This window comes from Anabrus simplex, chromosome 6, assembly GCF_040414725.1.
Source record: "Anabrus simplex isolate iqAnaSimp1 chromosome 6, ASM4041472v1, whole genome shotgun sequence".
Classification (NCBI taxonomy): domain Eukaryota; kingdom Metazoa; phylum Arthropoda; class Insecta; order Orthoptera; family Tettigoniidae; genus Anabrus; species Anabrus simplex.
The window spans coordinates 245,232,641-245,254,078 of record NC_090270.1 but is presented as its reverse complement, the minus strand read 5'-3'; the positions used below and the strand labels follow the sequence as shown (position 1 = coordinate 245,254,078).

General features: G+C 42.2%; 1 protein-coding gene across 1 annotated transcript in view; it reads left to right on the top strand.

The window, feature by feature from the left end:
* The first annotated feature begins 589 nt into the window (after window positions 1-589).
* Window positions 590-21,438, top strand: part of LOC136875691 (leukocyte elastase inhibitor) — a 222,923-nt gene continuing 202,074 nt past the window's right edge. The window contains exon 1 of the mRNA XM_067149248.2: window positions 590-655. The gene's annotated coding sequence lies outside the window, so the exon portion shown is untranslated. The remainder of the gene's footprint in view (window positions 656-21,438) is intronic.

Below are 21,438 nucleotides of genomic sequence, written 5' to 3'. Positions count from 1 at the left end.
ATCTTCCCATCCCCCTACAAGTACAAGGCCCCTATTCAGCATAGCAGGTGAGGCCGCCTGGGCGAGGTACTGGTCCTCCTCCCCAGATGTATCTCCGACCGAAAGTCTTACGTTCCAGGACACTGCTCGTGAGGTGGTAGAGGTGGAATCCCTACCTGAGTCCGAGGTAAATCCAACACCCTGGAGGGTAAACAGATTAATAAATAAATAAATAAATAAATAAATAAATAAATAAATAAATAAATAAAGAAGAGGAATGAATGAATGAATGAATTCATGCATGCATGGAAAAAAGAACTTCTGTCTCCCAGTCACGGATAACTTCCAACTGGAGAGTGAGCTTTCATTATTGAATGAATGTGGACAGAATGAAGAACATATTTACGCTCTTTTACTGGCTAAGTGGAGATAAATTTCCATGTATTAATCAGCCAAACAATGTATTCAATGTGCCTCTTTCCACGTGCTGAACACGATCAATTTATTTTTCGTGAAGTTCACTCACACCCTCGTCGATTAGAAAAAGCACATTACAGCATGAAGTGCTATTCTTAGTCGCCAGATGGCAGAGAATGTCGGTGTGTGAAAAAGCACATTTATCTCTAGCTGGTTGGGCGTGCCTCTAAACACTGTGTCAGGACGTCGCTGGAACAAGGTATGTACATCTCTCACCTTTGTACAGAGTATTGACAGCAGTTGGTGCCCAGTAACGTGCTCAATCATTTTCACCTGAGAGCGTACAGTTAGTAATTTATATGATCTGCGAGTCATTTAGTCCAAATAACCTCAATTATTCATGTCGCTATTCTAAAAATTTCTTCAACCATTCATAGTGAATCTAATACAGACTTCGGATGTTATTCATATAAGGAATAGCTGTTGAGTAAATGCCGCAGAAAGGTTAATGTTTGTGTGCAATAGTTGTATTCTACCTCTAGCGTAGATGACAAGCAGCAGAAGAGATAAAAGTACAGCTCGTCACTCAGTGTAAAGTTCTGTACTCGACAGCCAAACCAACGTAAGTCACATTTTATGATAAGTCCACTGTCATTTTAATTTTATGACAATGAAATAATAATTAACCATATTAAGTGTAAACTGTATTAGTGAATCTGTTCAGTGACGAAAATTACTGAAGATATATCAAGAACAATGTACATTTATTGCCTAAGTCGTAATGCAGCAAACATGCTCTTCAAATTAGCTTTTTCCTGTAAAATGATTAAATTGTGACACGTCAGTTCGGCTCTCAGCTACAGATCTGTACATGTATATTTAATAATAATAATAATAATAATAATAATAATAATAATAATAATAATAATAATAATAGTCCGCCACTGTGGTGAAGTGGTTAATGTGATTAGGTGCCATTTCTCCCGGGTTCGATTCCTGGCTCTGTCACGAAATATGAAAAGTGGTACGAGGGCTAGAACGGGGTTCACTCAGCCTCAGGAATTCAACTGAGTAGAGGGGGTTCGATTCCCTCCTCAGCCATCCTCGAAGTGGTTTTCCGTGGTTTCCCTTCTTCTCCTCTAGGCGAATGCCGGGATGGTACTTACCTTAAGGTCACGGCCGCTTCCTTCCCTCTTCCTTGTCTATCACTTCCATTCTTCCCATCTCCTCACAAAGTCCCTGTTCAGTATATCAGGCGAGGCTGCCTGGACGAAGTACTGGTCCTCCTCCCCAGTTATATCCCCCGACCCAAAGTGTCACGCTCCTGGATACTGTCCTTGAGGCGGTAGAGGTGGGACCCCTCCCCGAGTCGGAGGAAGAAAACAAATCTTGCAGTGTAAGCGGATTAAGAAAGAAAGAAAGAAAGAAAGAAATAATAATAATAATAATAATAATAATAATAATAATAATAATAATAATAATAATAATAATAATAATAATAATAATAATAATAATAATGTTTAGGTCACGTAGCTGTCAGTTTACATTCGGGAGATAGTGGGTTCAAACGCCACTGTCGGAAACTCTGTACATTGTGTACCTGAGAGTAAAACCAACGTAAGTCACATTTTAGTCATTTTACAGCAGAGAGGATAAACATCAGTTGTAGGGCATTTCTGCTGCATTGTGACTTAGGCAATAAATGTTCATCATTATTCTTGATATGTTTTATGTAATTTTGATCACTGATCACATGCATTAATATGATTACCGAGCTCGATAGCTGCAGTCGCTTAAGTGCGGCCAGTATCCAGTATTCGGGAGATAGTAGGTTCGAACTCCACTGTCGGCAGCCCTGAAAATGGTTTTCCGTGGTTTCCCATTTTCACACCAGGCAAATGCTGGGGCTGTACCTTAATTAAGGCCACGGCCGCTTCCTTCCCACTCCTAGCCCTTTCCTTCCCCATCGTCGCCGTAAGACCTATCTGTGTCGGTGCGACGTAAAACAACCAGCATTAATATGATTAACACTTTAAATGATTAATTATTATTTTAATGCCACAAAAAGGAAATGACAGTGGACTTACGTTGGTTTAGCTCCCAGGTACATACACAGTTATTAACATGGATATGTGTTTGGGCTGGATGTCTATGAAACATTAGTGTGGACAGTTTCACGTGAACAATTTGCCGACATTGCGATAACCATGGCAACCACTGTTCGTCGTCTATGCATACTAGCCCTGTGTAGGACTGTGCCATCTATCTCGAGAGACAGATGGTTTGTGAAGTACCGATACAGGTGTGCTCCTCGCGCTCATCTGTCGTTCTGTATACAATTAAGTTCGTTTGTGGTTTTAATTTAGTTTGCGAGAGTTTTATTAATGGAATGGTGTTTACAGTATGAGGTGTGATTATTTTATGTGTTTTAATGTTAATGTGGTGTGGGGACTTTCTCACACATGATGTAGATTTGTGAAATACCGGTACGGTACGTGGTAGTACGTCAGCGGATGCAGAGTGGGTCTCCGCCATCTGGGATGGCTGGCCCGTGGTCCGAAGGCTCTGAATCCGACTGGCCAACCAAGCAGAGGACGGGAGGCCGCGGTTCTGCTGTGATTCTACGCATCTGCATTCGGGAGATTGAGAAGAGTTCGTCCCCACCGCCGGCTGTCCTCATAATGGTATTTCATGGGTTTCCATTCTCTTGCACTAAGGCGAATACTGGGAGATTTCCTAGTATAGGTCACGGCCTTCAACCCTCTCACCTTTTCCGAACATCTCCCTGGCCTGAGAGACGGCGTCACCGTCTAGGAGGACCGCCGTCCCATTCAGGGGCGGAATGAAAACGTTCTAGTAGTTGTTGTGGTAGTATTTGTTTGGTCTCCATTCCAAGCACTGACATTGCCCAATGTTGCTTTCGGGTTTGCAACTGCCCCGGCCGTATATATTGCAGTTGACCTATAGTTATATGAGTTTGTAGCAGTTGTAAAGATTTCGAATTAAGCAGCGTAAATTTATCGGCATTTAGCAGTGCACCGCGACTCGGCTTTCTGGGAACCAGTGTTTCATCTGGTGTGTTTGATGGATTTTAAAAAATTATCTCTTGAGAAGGCAGTCGGTTAAGATTTAGGGACAGGGCGAGTTGGTTTTAGCTCGCATCCGGGAGATAGTGGGATCGAACCCCACCATCGGCAGCCCTGAAGATGATTTTCCCTGGTTTCCCATCTTCACACCAGACAAATGCTGGGGCTGTACCTGAATTAAGGCCACGGCCGCTTCCTTCCCATTCCTAGGCCTTTCCTCTCCCATCGTCGCCATAAGACATACCTGTGTCGGTGCGGCGTAAAGCCAATAGCAAAAAAAAAAAGAAAAAAATCTTTCGACATTTGTATATCCACCCATTCATGTCCGCACCCTCTTTCACGTCTGCAAACCACAGTATCCCCGTACGGGCAGCCAGGAAAAGAGGCAGCGTGACGACCATAGCAGTTCACGCATCTCGTCACCTGTTGTAGCGGATGTTATTTTTACAGTTAGCTGCGTGCTGATCCAGTTTGAGGCAATTGTAGCGAAGGGTGGGGAAGTCGTGGATGTGAATTTTTTTTCTGTGGGGGGTGGGGCAGGAAAAAATCCATGTTTCTATGCTTCTCCAAGTAGCGGTGGATCGTGAACTTTCATTCTTTTTATGATGTTTATGGGCTTGGAATATTGTAGGCCAACACATATTAACATGGATATGTTTTTGGGCTGGGGGACTACCTGCAATTAGCGTCATTAGTTTCCCGACACCGTTATAACCGTGCAACCAGTGTTCGTGTAGATATACGAGGTCAGTAGTGTCATCTTCACACTGTACGCTTTCTTCCTGTAACTAAGAGTTTGAGAAAATCTGTTATCATTTGAACCTCCGTCTACACTTCAGTCAAAAATGAATATCCTCCAACTCGCCGGAAAACGAACCCAGGGCCTTTGAGTAAGAGACAGGCACATACGCTAGTCATATCGACAAAGATAATGATAATTCACAGACATAGCACTCCCATTCGTCAGTGCAAGCCCTGGACCTCAAGAAAGAAATAAAAGACGGCACGAGCAGCGGAATATAACATAAAGGAGTCCTTTCTACGGTCCGTAAGTACGAATACGTATTTCTCTACATATTTCTCTAGTAACGACGGTATTTCTTAATTTACCGCGGATTTTTCACTTTATTGGTGTAAAAGCAATTATTATGTTCATTTGGGACAAATATTACACCACAGGGCTGGCTAATTATTATTATTATTATTATTATTATTATTATTATTATTATTATTATTATTACGGACTTTTCCGTAGTAGGTAGAGGTGAAAGAAGGTGCGGGTGTGAATGGGTTTCAAGCTACGAAATTATAGTGCAATGTAAAATTAATTTAAAAGTTAACAAGGTTATATTTTCTTTTCGAAAACAAAGAAATAACAAGCATGGCAGGTACAAAGTAGCAATTCAAAAGGGGTTAGTTACAATATTTACAGAATTTGGGCTTCGCGCCCTGACTTCACAATGCTTGGGCAATCAGCTCAGTTTTACCTCAAACACAAGTTTTAACAGAGGGGGAGAAAACCCCATTCATACCTAGGAGCCCTTGCTCCAAATTACACTGGAAAACCTCCATGAGGCATACAACCCAGAATTTTCAAAAGAGCCACTCGCTCTCAAAATTTAAGCCTCTCCCAGGCCACACCAAACTCCACCTTCAAGTTGTCCTCAACGGACATAAACACAGGTGTAAAATACCCAATCTACTGAGGTCTATTAAAAGAAAAGCAGGTTAATTAAATGACCTCTAAAATAACAATTTGAGAGGAGGCGAACTTGCACTCCTAATACACTTTGATTAAGACCTACTTGGCACTAGGCCGTTAATACAAGGGCTAATCCCATGCTAAAGAGGTGACTTAAGAAAAGAACAATTTGTTTTACATTAACGAAAAATAGGTCGAGAAAATAAGTTCACCTCAAGACAATGTGAGTGGGAGCTCGAGAGGGTTAGCACTCTCTATCCCAATATGTCGTTTTTAAAAGAGAATATATGAAAGGAGTAGTTACATTTTAGGAAAAGGTTACATGGCTGAACGCTTAGAACCCGCCCCGAAAGTTAAACTGCTGAGCTAGCAAAGAAAGAAGTTATTAATCGGCCATTACCTTGTGTTGAACGGCTGGAGAAGAAAGAGGCGCTTCCCGCCCCCTGCTATGTACTTAACACACTGAAAGATGGAACAGAAGTGGCCTAGAGACCCAAAAATCAGCAGTTTAAATACTCTCGCGGAAGTTTCTAGGCGTTAGGGGAAAGAAAACACCCTCCCACAAACTCTTTATTGGATAGGACCCCGCAACAGATTAAAGTTGGGGGAAGATACATCTGATTGGATAGAAATTAATTTAAGAAATTCGGGATTGGTTAGGTTCAACACAAGGGGAAGAAAGGGGTAAATATTGCCAACTTAAACAATGATAGAAAGAAATTTAACAAAGAACAAACTCTTGAAATTAAATTTTCTCCAAAAAAATAGTTCTTTGACTCCGCACTAGGTTGCACTATTGTAGATCTTCAGTAGTGTCCTCTAGAAGAGAAAGTTCACACTTCTTACTTCAAGCGAAACAAAAACACATCAAAAATGACACAGTTCAAAAACTCAAAATTTTCCACGTGGTGACATCTTCTGAGAAGGTAAAGAATTAACAGCGTAGATAAAGTTCAGACTTCCTCCAGCAGAGGAGTTTCAACAGGCGCACATTTTAAATTAGCGGAGTGGAGGTGTACCGCCCGGTACAGACCTCCCCCCCCCCAAAAGTTCCTCCAGGGAAGACACATGAAATCAGTTTGAAACAAGGTCCAAGTTATGCTGTGGGTATGAAGATTGATTGCCAAAAAATTTATAAGATTTTCTTAATTTGGGGTTGATTTGGTTTCAAAATTTGTTGTTGCAGATGAAGTAAAGTCTTTATATTTGTAGAAGTTGAATTTCTGAAGATAACTTTTTATACTTGAAAGTGAAGGAAAAAAAAATTTCAAAGTCCACCAAATATTGCAGTTGAATTCCCAAGTGTAGTCATTACTTATGGTATCTGTTCATGTAGTAGATGGTGATGAAGTGAGATTGCCAGACCGGCCGTTGCGGCTTGCGTCCAAAGGAGGCCGCTCGGACCCCTCAAGTACCCTGAGATACCGCTCGCCCGCACTATGAGGGGAGCAGAGGTGTTGAAGCACGCCGCGCCCGCGGTGAACATATACAGGCTGCGGGCAAGTAGCAGGTCGTGCGCCGCACATCAGCCTTGGCCGGGAGGAGAGCTCCGGCTCGCCGTGCACACGTCTTCCTCGCTGGGGCCGAGGGGGCCCGTCCTCAGCTGGACCATAATCTTTTTTGAGGGTACAGGCTTGTGGAGAGGTTGAGGGGCCAGCGGCGTGCAAATATCCATGGCATAAGTCAAGCCACTGTGTGTATTGACGCAGGAGACGGGAGCGTGGTAATGGCCGAGGTAAGGACAGGAAGGCAGTTTAACAATCGGGGAGGTTTACAAGAAATGCTTACATATAAAATAAAATAGAAGGAGCAGAATGCCTTAAGAGTGGAACTCAAAAAATATATAACCTTCATATTCCTATCAAATTATATGAAGCAAGTTGACACAAAATTTACACTGGTTTCACCTGTGACAGGTGAACCCTAAATATCCTCTCGGTGGCTGGATTGCTTACTAACAACATAACCGGGGTGAGGAAATCGAGAATTATACAAGGCCCATGAAATCTGGGGGCAAGCTTGACCGCGGGAACAAAATTTTTGACCATAACCTGGTCACCTACCTTCAAAGGGGTGGGTCTCCGTCCACGATCATACCTTTCCCTAACCTTTTCATGAGACACTTTAAGATTGGCTTTAGCCTTCTTCCAAAGATCTTTAATGTTATCCGGATCTATTGTCTCGGGTAGAATGTCATTCAGAGACCAGAGGTTAGAGAGCGGCGAGTTGGGAACAAACTTGAACATCAAAGAAGCTGGAGTAAACTTGTGAGATTCATGAACCGCCGAATTCAAAGCAAAAGCTATCCAATGCAGGGACGTGTCCCACCTGGAATGATCTTCATGATGATAGGCAATAAGTGCGGACCTGAGATTACGGTTAACCCGTTCAGCCAGAGATGGTTGAGGGTAATAAGCAGAAGTAGTTACATGAGAGATTGATAAGTCAAAACAGAATTTACGAAATAAATTAGATGTAAAAGCCTTAGCATTATCAGATACAATATATTGACACGGACCAAAAGAAGCAAAAATAGAATTTAAGCAGGTAATGGTAGACTGAACGGTAGCCAGCTTAGTCGGAAATAACCAAGAAAATCTGGTAAAACCATCTACGCACACAAAGATGAACTTGTTAGCATTACCCTTTGACTGGGGGAAGGGTCCTACATAATCGATATACAGACGTTCCATGGGGCGCGACGCTTGATGCGAAGACAAAAGGCCTACCTTGGTGGACATGGTGGGTTTACTGAGCAAACAAGATTTACAAGCTTTTACAAGTTCACGGATTTCACCGTCCATACCTTTCCAGATGAACATTTCACGAATCTTCTCACGAGTTTTAAAGATTCCAAGATGCCCTCCTAATGGGGTCTCATGATAATACTTGAAGATCATAGGTACAAGAACAGCTGGAACGACAACTTTCATCATCCTATCATGCCTCGATGGGCAACATAGAACACCATTCCTCAGAACATAAGGGACAACATGTTCCCCAGAAGAAAGGGTTTCCATTATCGGAGCCAGCGTCGGATCTTCACGTTGGTATTTCTCAATATCCCTAAAAAGCATGGGAGCATCTGTTAAGATGGCATTAACACCAGATAGTATGGACTCGGGAGGTGATGAACTGTCAACCGGTTCGTGGGTCTCGACGTCGTTATGAAACATACGGCTGAGTCCATCAGCAACAACATTTTCGGTACCTCTGATATGTCTAACATCAAACTGGAAGGCGGAAATACGAATAGCCCAGCGGGCTATACGACCAGTACGACGCGGCCTACCTAAGACCCAGCTTAATGCTTGATTATCTGTCTCCAGGTCGAATTTAACGTGTTCCAGATAGAGACGGAACTTTTCTAAGGCGAATAAGACTGCCAAACCTTCGAGCTCATAGATGGAATACTTGGCTTCTTGAGCCGACAAGGTCCTAGAGGCATAGGCGATAGGTCGCCTCCCTAGTTCAGTCTCTTGAAGAAGGACTGCAGCTACTGCTGACGACGACGCGTCGGTTTGGACGATGAATTTCTTCGAGAAATCAGGCATAGCAAGTACAGGGGCATTACAAAGTGCTAATTTAAGATCTTCAAAAGCGGCTTGTTGAGAAGGTCCCCACTCGAATTTGATGCCTTTCCTACGAAGAAGGTTTAAGGGCGCCGCTCTATTAGCAAAGTTAGGAATGAACTTCCTGAAGAAATTCACCATACCAATGAACCTGGCGATACCTTTAATGTCCTTGGGAGGTTTAAAATCACGGATGGCCTGTGTTCTAGAATGATCGACTGCTACACCATCGGGTGACACAATATGCCCTAGGAATGACATAGAGGGCTTAGCAAAGGCTACCTTGGATAACTTAACAGTTAACCCAGCCTTACGAAGGCGATCGAGAACTTCTCGCAAATGATCTAGATGTTCTTCAAAAGTCTCTGAAAATACGACGACATCATCTAAATAGTGATATAAGTACTCGAATTTGATGTCGGAGAAGACCCTATTTAGTAGCCTAGTGAGCACAGCTGCCCCCGTGGGGAGCCCGAAAGGCACGCGGTTGTATACGTATAAATTCCAGTCCGTGGCAAACGCTGTAAGGTGTTTAGACTCTTCGGCAAGGGGAATTTGATTATAGGCCTGATTCAAGTCCAAGATAGTGAAGAACTTGGCCTTACGAAACCATGAAAAGCAAGAATGAAGGTCAGGAAGGGGCACAGATTGCAACACCACCTTCCGATTGAGAGCCCTGTAATCAATGACAGGCCTGAAGCCTCCTTGGGGTTTCGGGACTAGAAAAATAGGCGATGAATACGCCGACTTAGAGGGCCTAATAATACCATCCTTCAACATCTGATCGATAATTTCTTTCAGAGCCTTCATTTTAGGTGGAGATAGCCTATAAGGTGGAAAACGGACAGGAATCGAATCCGTGACCTCAATTTTGTATTCAATAAGGTCAGTAACACCAAGAGTATCAGAGAACACCTCGGGAAACGACTGACACAGTTTGCGAATACTATCAGCCTGCTCCTCAGGTAGATGTCTAAGGTCTAACAACATCTCATCCTGGGTAAGCGAAATAGAAGAACATGACACAGAATTACACTTTAATAGTGGTATTTTACAACTAGAAGCAAATTTGAATGTGCACGACCTAGACTGGAGATCGAGCACAAGACCAGTGTGAGAAATAAAGTCAGCTCCCAATATAATGGGGCAAGACAGGTGCTTAGCCACGAACAATTTAATTTTCCAAGTAAACTTAAAAATACGAATTTTGACCAGTACGGAACCTAGAATTTCTAATGGAGATGAATTAGCCGAAACATATTGAATAGAAGATGAGACATAGTCAGGAAGTTTACAAACCGATTTCAATTTAGAATACCATTCAGCCGAAATAATCGAACAAACACTGCCTGAATCTAAGAGAGCTGTTATAGGCTCGTTATTTAACTCAATCTTAAGAAAAGGAACAGGTGCGGGGGTATCCGCCGCAATCCTAAGACACTCTTTGGGGCATTCAAAAGATGTATTCGAAGACTTATCGTTCCCTGAATTCTCGACCTTTTTGCCAGGGGCTGAGCCTTGGGAAGCAGAATTAGTTGACTCAGCCGCAGCCACTAGTCACTTTTGATTGTTGTTGGACGTTACACCAGAAGTTGAGCAGGAGGGGGTTCTATTCGAATTGGGACAATTCTTTGCGATATGTGAGAAAGCCCCACATTTAAAACAGCCTTGTGATGAACCAGCTCCATTATTTGCCCTACTAGTTTTGATCAGAGGACACTTATTGCGCAGATGGTCAGGCGACCCGCAAGCATAACATTTACGGGGGGTGACTGATCGGCGAGGTGGAGGCCGAGTATTACTAATGGAAGGCGGGGGTTCTTTCGCGACACGCAAAGAATCGGCGTATCTAACTCCTTCCGCTGAGACGGCCAATGCTTCAAGTTCCGAGAAAGTTTGCGGGCACGCCGCGAAACACAAATATGACCTATAGGGAGGTGAAATTCCCTCTACAATAGCCTGTACAATCTGATCTTCAGGAAAATGAAGGGCAAACACCCTAGTATAAAACTTAATGTCCTGTATGAAATCAGCCAAGTTTTCATCCAAGCGCTGTACACGATAATAGTACTTCTGAATAAGGGAGGACCTGGCCCTAGCAGGGATGAAGTTAGCTAGCAAATGGGCATGGAAATCCTCAATAGATGATTGCTCGGCAATGGCTCTTACGATTTTATCAGAGAGAATACCAATAGCATACGGATAGATAATTTGCAAGATTTGACATGGAGAAAGAGAAAAAACAAGGGCATGATCCTGAAATTCCACTAGAAATCTTAAAAATGAAATTACGTCACTGGTGGTATTAACGGAAAACTTAGATATACTTCTGAGCAACATTGCCAATGGATGAGGCAAGCTACTAAACCCGGGTGACATAGTAGGTAAAGGTTTCAATGGCAAGGAAGTTAATTCAGAACGGATGTTACTCAGCGATGCACGACGTTCAGACTCGTTGTCCAATGGGGCAGGGATAGTTTGAGCAGCAACGGTTATTCTATTAACTTCTCCCTTGGGAGGCGCTTCCTCACTACCTGCATTTACTATGATGGGTTGATCAGATTTGGGAGGAACTTCCCCAGTTAACAATTGAGTGACCTTACTAGATAATTCGGAAATATTTTCCAGGAGCGTACTAGCTTCCTTCCTCTGAACATCATTCAGTTTTAGAGACAACAGATCGTTAACCCTATTCGAAAAATGATATAGCCTGCCTTGCACACGCTTAATTTGATTAGGAGACGGATCATTTTCATCAAAAAAACTAACTACAGAAGCTAGCCCAGTAATATTCTCCGTGATCGTGGAAAGAGAGTCGTCAATTTCTTTCTCTCCCAAATTGGGGATGGAAATGGGCAAATCAAGGGACTCTCTAAGCTTGTTAGTGTCTATTGCAACCGTGCCTCCAGATTGCACATTTCTGATAGTTAATTCATAGATCAACTCCTCCTTGCGCAAATAGTTAAGAAGGAGAACATCGCGAGGGCCGGGCATGATGACAGACCAATTTTGAAAAACTCAAAAAATTCCAGCAACAGAGAAAATGGTTAGAGTTCGGATCAAAACAATGTGTAGCCGTCAAAAGGGGCTAAATTGAGACCCATTCAACCACGCTCTGCTACCACTTGTTACGGACTTTTCCGTGGTAGGTAGAGGTGAAAGAAGGTGCGGGTGTGAATGGGTTTCAAGCTACGAAATTATAGTGCAATGTAAAATTAATTTAAAAGTTAACAAGGTTATATTTTCTTTTCGAAAACAAAGAAATAACAAGCATGGCAGGTACAAAGTAGCAATTCAAAAGGGGTTAGTTACAATATTTACAGAATTTGGGCTTCGCGCCCTGACTTCACAATGCTTGGGCAATCAGCTCAGTTTTACCTCAAACACAAGTTTTAACAGAGGGGGAGAAAACCCCATTCATACCTAGGAGCCCTTGCTCCAAATTACACTGGAAAACCTCCATGAGGCATACAACCCAGAATTTTCAAAAGAGCCACTCGCTCTCAAAATTTAAGCCTCTCGCAGGCCACACCAAACTCCACCTTCAAGTTGTCCTCAACGGACATAAACACAGGGGTAAAATACCCAATCTACTGAGGTCTATTAAAAGAAAAGCAGGTTAATTAAATGACCTCTAAAATAACAATTTGAGAGGAGGCGAACTTGCACTCCTAATACACTTTGATTAAGACCTACTTGGCACTAGGCCGTTAATACAAGGGCTAATCCCATGCTAAAGAGGTGACTTAAGAAAAGAACAATTTGTTTTACATTAACGAAAAATAGGTCGAGAAAATAAGTTCACCTCAAGACAATGTGAGTGGGAGCTCGAGAGGGTTAGCACTCTCTATCCCAATATGTCGTTTTTAAAAGAGAATATATGAAAGGAGTAGTTACATTTTAGGAAAAGGTTACATGGCTGAACGCTTAGAACCCGCCCCGAAAGTTAAACTGCTGAGCTAGCAAAGAAAGAAGTTATTAATCGGCCATTACCTTGTGTTGAACGGCTGGAGAAGAAAGAGGCGCTTCCCGCCCCCTGCTATGTACTTAACACACTGAAAGATGGAACAGAAGTGGCCTAGAGACCCAAAAATCAGCAGTTTAAATACTCTCGCGGAAGTTTCTAGGCGTTAGGGGAAAGAAAACACCCTCCCACAAACTCTTTATTGGATAGGACCCCGCAACAGATTAAAGTTGGGGGAAGATACATCTGATTGGATAGAAATTAATTTAAGAAATTCGGGATTGGTTAGGTTCAACACAAGGGGAAGAAAGGGGTAAATATTGCCAACTTAAACAATGATAGAAAGAAATTTAACAAAGAACAAACTCTTGAAATTAAATTTTCTCCAAAAAAATAGTTCTTTGACTCCGCACTAGGTTGCACTATTGTAGATCTTCAGTAGTGTCCTCTAGAAGAGAAAGTTCACACTTCTTACTTCAAGCGAAACAAAAACACATCAAAAATGACACAGTTCAAAAACTCAAAATTTTCCACGTGGTGACATCTTCTGAGAAGGTAAAGAATTAACAGCGTAGATAAAGTTCAGACTTCCTCCAGCAGAGGAGTTTCAACAGGCGCACATTTTAAATTAGCGGAGTGGAGGTGTACCGCCCGGTACAATTATTATTATTATTATTATTATTATTATTATTATAATCATCCTCAGTTTGTTTCCAGTCATTCGACCGGGTCAGGAATGGAATGAATGAAGCCCTCATCCAGCGGCGAGGATAGGAATTGTGCCGGCTGCCGAAGCCTGTCGCACTCCTCTGGGACAATGATTAATGACTGACAGATGAAATGGAATGATATTGGAGAGTGCTGCTAAAATAAATTTGGGCGGGGAAAGCCAGAGTGATTATGTAGACGAAAGGTATCCACGAAATGTCTCTGTAATATTTGTCCGAAATGGAATATAATAATTCAGTTTACTCAAATAAGCTGCAAAATCTGCGGTAAATTAAGAAATAGTACGAAATATTTTACTTGCAGGGAATAATATGGATACATACTTTACTACCTTACAACTATTTTTTTCTGCTACGTCGCAGTCCTTCCGTATGTTTAGTTTTGTTTGAATTAATTAGGGGTCGTTTTCTTCCTGCTGCTCATTCGTTTTGTGCCCTAACTCATTCATTAAATGATATATTTATTGGTCCAGGGATCTTGCTATTTTCCTTTCAACAAATAAGTACCGGTAGTATATTTGTTTGTCCAGGGATCATGCTACTTTGCTGTTTGAACTGACAGCGCTACCCATATCGACAAAAATAATGACAATTCACAGACATAGCACTCCCATTCGTCAGTGCAAGCCCTGGACCTCAAGAAAGAAATAAAAGACGGCACGAGCAGCGGAATATAACATAAAAGAGTCCTGTCTACGGCCCGTAAGTACGTATACATATTTCTCTAGATATTTCTCTAGTAACGACGGTATTTCTTAATTTACCGCGGATTTTTCACTTTATTGGTGTAAAAGCAATTATTATGTTCATTTGGAAAAATATTACAGTGACATTTCGGGGATACCTTTGGTCTACATAACCAGCCAGAGTACCTGAAGAAAATCCTGTCCCGCCTCCGCTTCGTCCAGCTCAAATCTCAAATGAAATGATCGGTATTTGAACCATGGAACCCATTGGTGAGAGGCCGGCGCACTGCCGCCTGAGCCAGGAGGGTCTAATAATAATAATAATAATAATAATAATAATAATAATGGGGGAAATCTCAGACCCTTTTCCGATCAAAACAGGAGTAAGACAGGGAGATGGGCTCTCTCCACTACTCTTCAACTGCGTCCTTGAAAAGGTAATACAGGAATGGCGCAAACAGAAGTCTGCCCTCAATATTGACCAACCAATCACTCTTGGTAGGGGCAAATTAGCAATAGACTGCCTGGCATTTGCGGACGATCTGGCAATCTTAACTCGTGACGTTTCAACAGCCATAAACCAGATCGAACTCCTGAAAGAAACAGCGGAAAAAGTCGGTCTCCAAATATCGTTTGAAAAAACTGAATACATGACCTGCAGCAAAGAAGCCCCTAAATTCATGGAGACAAAATATGGCAAAATAAAACGGGTCCAGCAATTCAAATATCTCGGTGAAATAATTCAGGAGAATGGAATGGAAACAAAAGCCAATGAAGTTAGATGCCAAAAAATGGAAACTGCGTATAGACTCACCCAAAATATCTATAACAAAAAGTGTCTCTCCAAGCATGCTAAACTAAGACACTCTAATACAGTTATTAAACCAGAATGCCTCTATGGATCAGAGACACTAATTTTGAACAGGAAAACTGATCTAGAAAATATTCAGAAAAAGGAACGCAAGATCATTAGAAAAATTTTAGGCCCAAAACTCGTAGATGAACAGTACCGCCTTAGAGGGAAACAAGAAATCAAACAATTTTCTAACATTCACAGCGACATCAGAAAACGCAGATTAAGATTCTTTGGACATATAAAAAGGATGAATCCAGATAGACTTACCAAGCAAATAGTTGAATTTTATGAAAACCGAAGTAAAGCTAAAACGGACACAATAAAATGGATTGGCGAAATTAAAACAGATCTCAAACTGGCAGGAATTACACCTGAAGACATCCAAAGCCGGGTTATCTTCAGAACCAAAGTTCATAAGTGGCAAGTTGACCAAGAGGAAAAACCAAAGAAGAAGACCGGAACAAGATGGTCTCAAGAGAGAAAAGAAGCACACAGCAAACGAATGAAGGAAGTGTGGGCACAAAGAAAGGCAAATGCCTGTCTCTAAGTACTTTGCGTAGTCCTAATGGGCTCATTCGCAATATAATAATAATAATAATAATAATAATAATAATAATAATAATAATAATAATAATAATAATAATAATAATAATAATAATAATAATAATAATAATGTATGTCTCTCCACGTTTAAACATTACAATACTGTAATTAAACCTGAGGCTTTATAGGCAGGAGAAACTGTAACGCTTCATAAAAAGGGCGAGCTGGAAAAAATCCTGAAAGAAGAGCGAAAAATTATGAGGAAAATTTTAGGACCAAGACACACTGAAGAAGGGTACCGCCTCCAAACCCCGTAATCGACAGAAAAAGTTATCTAATATTGCGGCAGACCTCAGGAAAAGAAGGCTAAAAATTTATGTACATGTTAAGGTAACCCATGAGTGAATTTTCGTGAAAATTGATGAAAAAATTGAAATTTTGATTTTGACGTTATAAGATACCCCAGGCCTTTTTCTATCGAAATATTGCATCGCCGAACCGCAACCGCCATTTTTAATGTCCCTGCAGCGATTTAAATGTCTCGCGGAGCCCACTTCTTCAGTCCATGCATCACTTAGTTTTCATTTACATTTTCGTTGCATTGTGTTTGAATGCAAGAAGCGAGGATCTACCAGTGGAAAGGACCAGAGAAAGAAGAAGAAGATTGTTAAAGCATCAGGAGAGCAGGAGATAAAGAAATTTGAGGGCCCCACATATGTACCAGGAGGATTTTAGGGTGAGTAGTGCATGCAGATCTTTAATTGCTGTTTTCTCATACTTCAAATTTTCAGTACCTTCCTGCATATAAAATGTCCCTTGCGTTACAGTTTTTGAGATAGGCAGTTCAAACTTGTTACATTAGTTCACAGATGTACGATGAATTAAAATTGCGAACAGTTTTATTCTGGAAAAAAATACTATTATTCTTTTTCAAATTACTATTTTTTTGCTAATATTTAAGGAAAAATTTATGAATGCTAAATTAAAAAAAATTCTAGTGGATTATTTATCATTAGCACATTAAAACCAAAAGCAATTTTAAAGAGTGCAGGTTTGATGAACATGTTGACAAAATATGGAGTTGGAAAAATCAAATTTGCAATACGAGGAACTTTTTCTATGGAATCCCATAAAAATGAAGTAATTTGACCATATCTTCTGAACCATTAAAGCTACAGAACTAAAAACTTATAAACAGTCCTCTGATATCATATTACATCTTTGGTATAAATTTGAAAAATATAGCTTTGATAGTTTAGGACTTTTGAATTTCACTCATGGGTTACCTTAAGAGGCTTCCAGAACCAGACTAACCAACCAAGTTCGTGAAAGAGTTGATAAACTGAAGAATTTCCCTTCGATACAACAAACAAAAGCGGACATGAAGAACGCACAAATTCAACCTGAAGACATTTTGAATCGAAATACACTGACTGACAGAGCAAATGCAACACCAAGGAGGAGTGGTTCGAAAGGGATGAAAGTTGGGGAAAAAACAGAGACGGCACGGACGAATAATTGATGTTTATTTCAAACCGATATGCAGGTTACACAATGCGCACGGCATCGACTCAGTAGGATGTAGGACCACCGCGAGCGGCGATGCACGCAGAAACACGTCGAGGTACAGAGTCAATAAGAGTGCGGATGGTGTCCTGAGGGATGGTTCTCCATTCTCTGTCAACCATTTGCCACAGTTGGTCGTCCGTACGAGGCTGGGGCAGAGTTTGCAAACGGCGTCCAATGAGATCCCACACATGTTCGATTGGTGAGAGATCCGGAGAGTACGCTGGCCACGGAAGCATCTGTACACCTCGTAGAGCCTATTGGGAGATGCGAGCAGTGTGTGGGTGGGCATTATCCTGTTGAAACGGAGCATTGGGCAGCCCCTGAAGGTACGGGAGTGCCACCGGCCGCAGCACATGCAGCACGTAGCGGTGGGCATTTAACGTGCCTTGAATACGCACTAGAGGTGACGTGGAATCATACGCAATAGCGCCCCAAACCATGATGCCGCGTTGTCTAGCGGTAGGGCGCTCCACAGTTACTGCCGGATTTGACCTTTCTCCACGCCGACGCCACACTCGTCTGCGGTGACTATCACTGACAGAACAGAAGCGTGACTCATCGGAGAACACGACGTTCCGCCATTCCCTCATCCAAGTCGCTCTAGCCCGGCACCATGCCAGGCGTGCACGTCTATGCTGTGGAGTCAATGGTAGTCGTCTGAGCGGACGCCGGGAGTGCAGGCCTCCTTCAACCAATCGACGGGAAATTGTTCTGGTCGATATTGGAACAGCCAGGGTGTCTTGCACATGCTGAAGAATGGCGGTTGACGTGGCGTGCGGGGCTGCCACCGCTTGGCGGCGGATGCGCCGATCCTCGCGTGCTGACGTCACTCGGGCTGCGCCTGGACCCCTCGCACGTGCCACATGTCCCTGTGCCAACCATCTTCGCCACAGGCGCTGCACCGTGGACACATCCCTATGGGTATCGGCTGCGATTTGACGAAGCGACCAACCTGCCCTTCTCAGCCCGATCACCATACCCCTCGTAAAGTCGTCTGTCTGCTGGAAATGCCTCCGTTGACGGCGGCCTGGCATTCTTAGCTATACACGTGTCCTGTGGCACACGACAACACGTTCTACAATGACTGTCGGCTGAGAAATCACGGTACGAAGTGGGCCATTCGCCAACGCCGTGTCCCATTTATCGCTCGCTACGTGCGCAGCACAGCGGCGCATTTCACATCATGAGCATACCTCAGTGACGTCAGTCTACCCTGCAATTGGCATTAAGTTCTGACCAGTCCTTCTTGGTGTTGCATTTGCTCTGTCAGTCAGTGTATATACAGAAAGAAAATAGACAAGTGGGAACTTGCTCCAGAGAAGTGAAGTATCAAAAAGAGCAGGTACCAAGTGGACGGAAGAAATGAAGAGAAACTTTAGTCAACAAATGAAAGCATCTTGGATCCTCCGCAAACGAAATCATAAATAAAGCTTCGTGTGTTCCGAAAGGGATCATTCACGCATAATAATAATAATAATAATAATAATAATAATAATAATAATAATAATAATAATAATGAAAAAATGAAATGTTGTATGGCTTTTAGTGCCGGGATATCCCAGGAAGGGTTGCTCGCCAGGTGCAGGTCTTTCTATTTGACAACCGTAGGCGACCTGCGCGTCGTGATGAGGATGAAATGATGATGAAGACAACACATACACCCAGCCCCCGTGCCATTGGAATTAACCAATTAAGGTTAAAATCCCCGACCCGGCCGGGAATCGAACCCTCTGAACCGAAGGCCAGTACGCTGACCGTTCAGCCAACGAGTCGGAGATAATAATAATAATAATAATAATAATAATAATAATAATAATAATAATAATAATAATAATAATAATAATAATAATAATTTTTTAATTTTTTTTAATTTCGTGTGGCTATTTCTAGCCGAGTGCAGCCCTTCCAAGGCAGACCCTCTGATGAGGGTGGGCGGCAGCTGCCATGTGTAGGTAACTGCGTGTTATTGTGGTGGAGGATAGTGTTATGTGTGGTGTGTGAGTTGCAGGGATGTTGGGGACAGCACAAACACCCAGCCCCCGGGCCATTGGAATTAACCAATGAAAGGTTAAAATCCCCGACCCGGCCGGGAATCGAACCCGGGACCCTCTGAACCGAAGACTAGTACGCTGACCATTCAGCCAACGAGTCGGACAATAATAATAATAATAATAATAATAATAATAATAAATTAGAGTGATACCTTTATGCTAATGGCTTTAAGTCACACCGACAGAGGAAGGTCTTATGGCGACGATGGGATAGGAAAGGGATAGGAGTTGGAAGGAAGCGGCCATGGCCTTAATTAAGAAACAACCCCATCATTTGCCTGGTGTGAAAATGGGAAACCACGGAAAAGCATCTTCGGGGCTGCTGACAGTGGGATTCGAACCCACTATCTCCCTAACTGCACGGCCAACTCACTCTGTAAAGTGATATTTAGAAGGTCTACATTGTCTTTGATTTTCTCATAATTTTCCAGTCTTACCATTGTTTTAGTCGCTTAAGTGCGGCCAGTGTCCAGTATTCGGGAGATAGTGGGTTCGAACGCCACTGTCGGCAGCTCTGAAAATGTTTTTTCCTGGTTTCCCATTTTCACACCAGGCAAATGCTAGAGCTGTAGCCTAATTAAGGCCACGGCCGCTTCCTTCCTATTCCTAGCCCGTCCCTCTCCCATCGTCGCGATGAGACCTATCTGTGTCGGTGCGACGTAAAGCAACTTGCAAAAAACATACTTCTTTGAATAAACTCTATTGTTACTTTATCTCCCCTGTGGATGGAATGAAAGGATTCTTTTCTGAACTCCTGGATATCGTAAGAGACTTCTAGGAGGGGAACATCCAAAGAATCTGTACTCGCGCTTTAGTCTTTTAAGCCCAAATACATTTCCATGTAGCGGAAAACTTGGTTGTTATTTAAAATAGGCTAACATATAGATCATCGGACCTAGCGGAGAACCGTACGAATGCAAAGTTTCTATTGTTTTCTTCCGTGTCGATGATGTTTGGGCATTCGAGACCTTTAACCACGCCTTCTTTTATGGTTTCTGATTTGTTATCACACTTCCAGTGATTGTTTCGTCACGTTTTTATAGTCAGCTTCATTACCTTACTCATAAGTAGATCACCCTGTGAGTGGGGGCAGTACAGAATAACCCGATATCCCCTGCCTGTCATAAAAAGAGACTAAAAGTGGCCCCAGGGGCTCTTAATTTGGGACTGCGGGTTGGCTACCACGGATCCCTTAGCTGAATCCTGTCATTGCTTCCACGTACTTGTGTCAGACTTCTCACTTTCATCTATCCTATCCGACGTCACTTGGTCAACTCTTGTTCTTTTCCGACCGCAACGGTATTACGTTTGGAGAACTACGAAGCCCTTAATTTTCACGCCCTTCTTAGTCCTTGACTTTCTTTGACAAATACCTTCATTTTTAGAAGTGTCAGACATGTTCTATGGTGGTAAAACAATTCAGGAAAATGGAATCAAAACAAAGGCCAACGAAGTTAGATGACAAAAGACGGAAACTGCATATCGACTAACCCAAAATATATACAACAGAAAATGTTCCATGCATACAAAACTAAGACATTATAATGCGGTAATTAAACGAACATATATTTATGAATCAGAAATGTTAAGTTTCAACAGAAAAGCAGACACTGAAAATGAGAAAAAGGAACGCCAAGTCATAAGAAACATTGTAGGCCAAAAATGCGTGGACGGACAATACCTACTCAGAGAGAAATCAAACAATGCACAAAAATTCACAGTGACATTGGAAATCACTGGTTAAAATTCTATGGACATATTAAAAGAATGGACTGAGGCAGACTTACAAAACAAATACGATTACTCGAATTCTATGAAAATAAGAGAAAAGACAAAACAAACACAATGAAAAGGATTGGCGAAATCAAAACCTATCTGCAAGAGGCGAGAATTACACCGACAGATATTCACAACCAAGTAATCTTCAGACCCAAAGTTCACAAATGGGAAGTTGGACAAGAGGAAAGACCAAAGAAGAAGACTGGAGGAACCTGGTCTGAAGACAGAAAGGAAGCCCGCAAGAAAAGAATGAAATAAATATGGGCAAAAAGTAAAGTAAGTGCATGCCTCTACGTAGTTTGCGTAGTCCAAATGAGCTTATTTGCAAATATATATCATTTTGTGATTTAACTAGCAAATGTGCCCGTGCTTCGCTACGGTATTCTACATTGTATACGGATATCGAAGTAAATACTGTACGTGCAGTAAATAAGATTGTTTTAAAATTGCATGTCTCGTAGCGTTATCTGAGAAATAGCATGGGGAGATCCCCATACGGTGTTTGC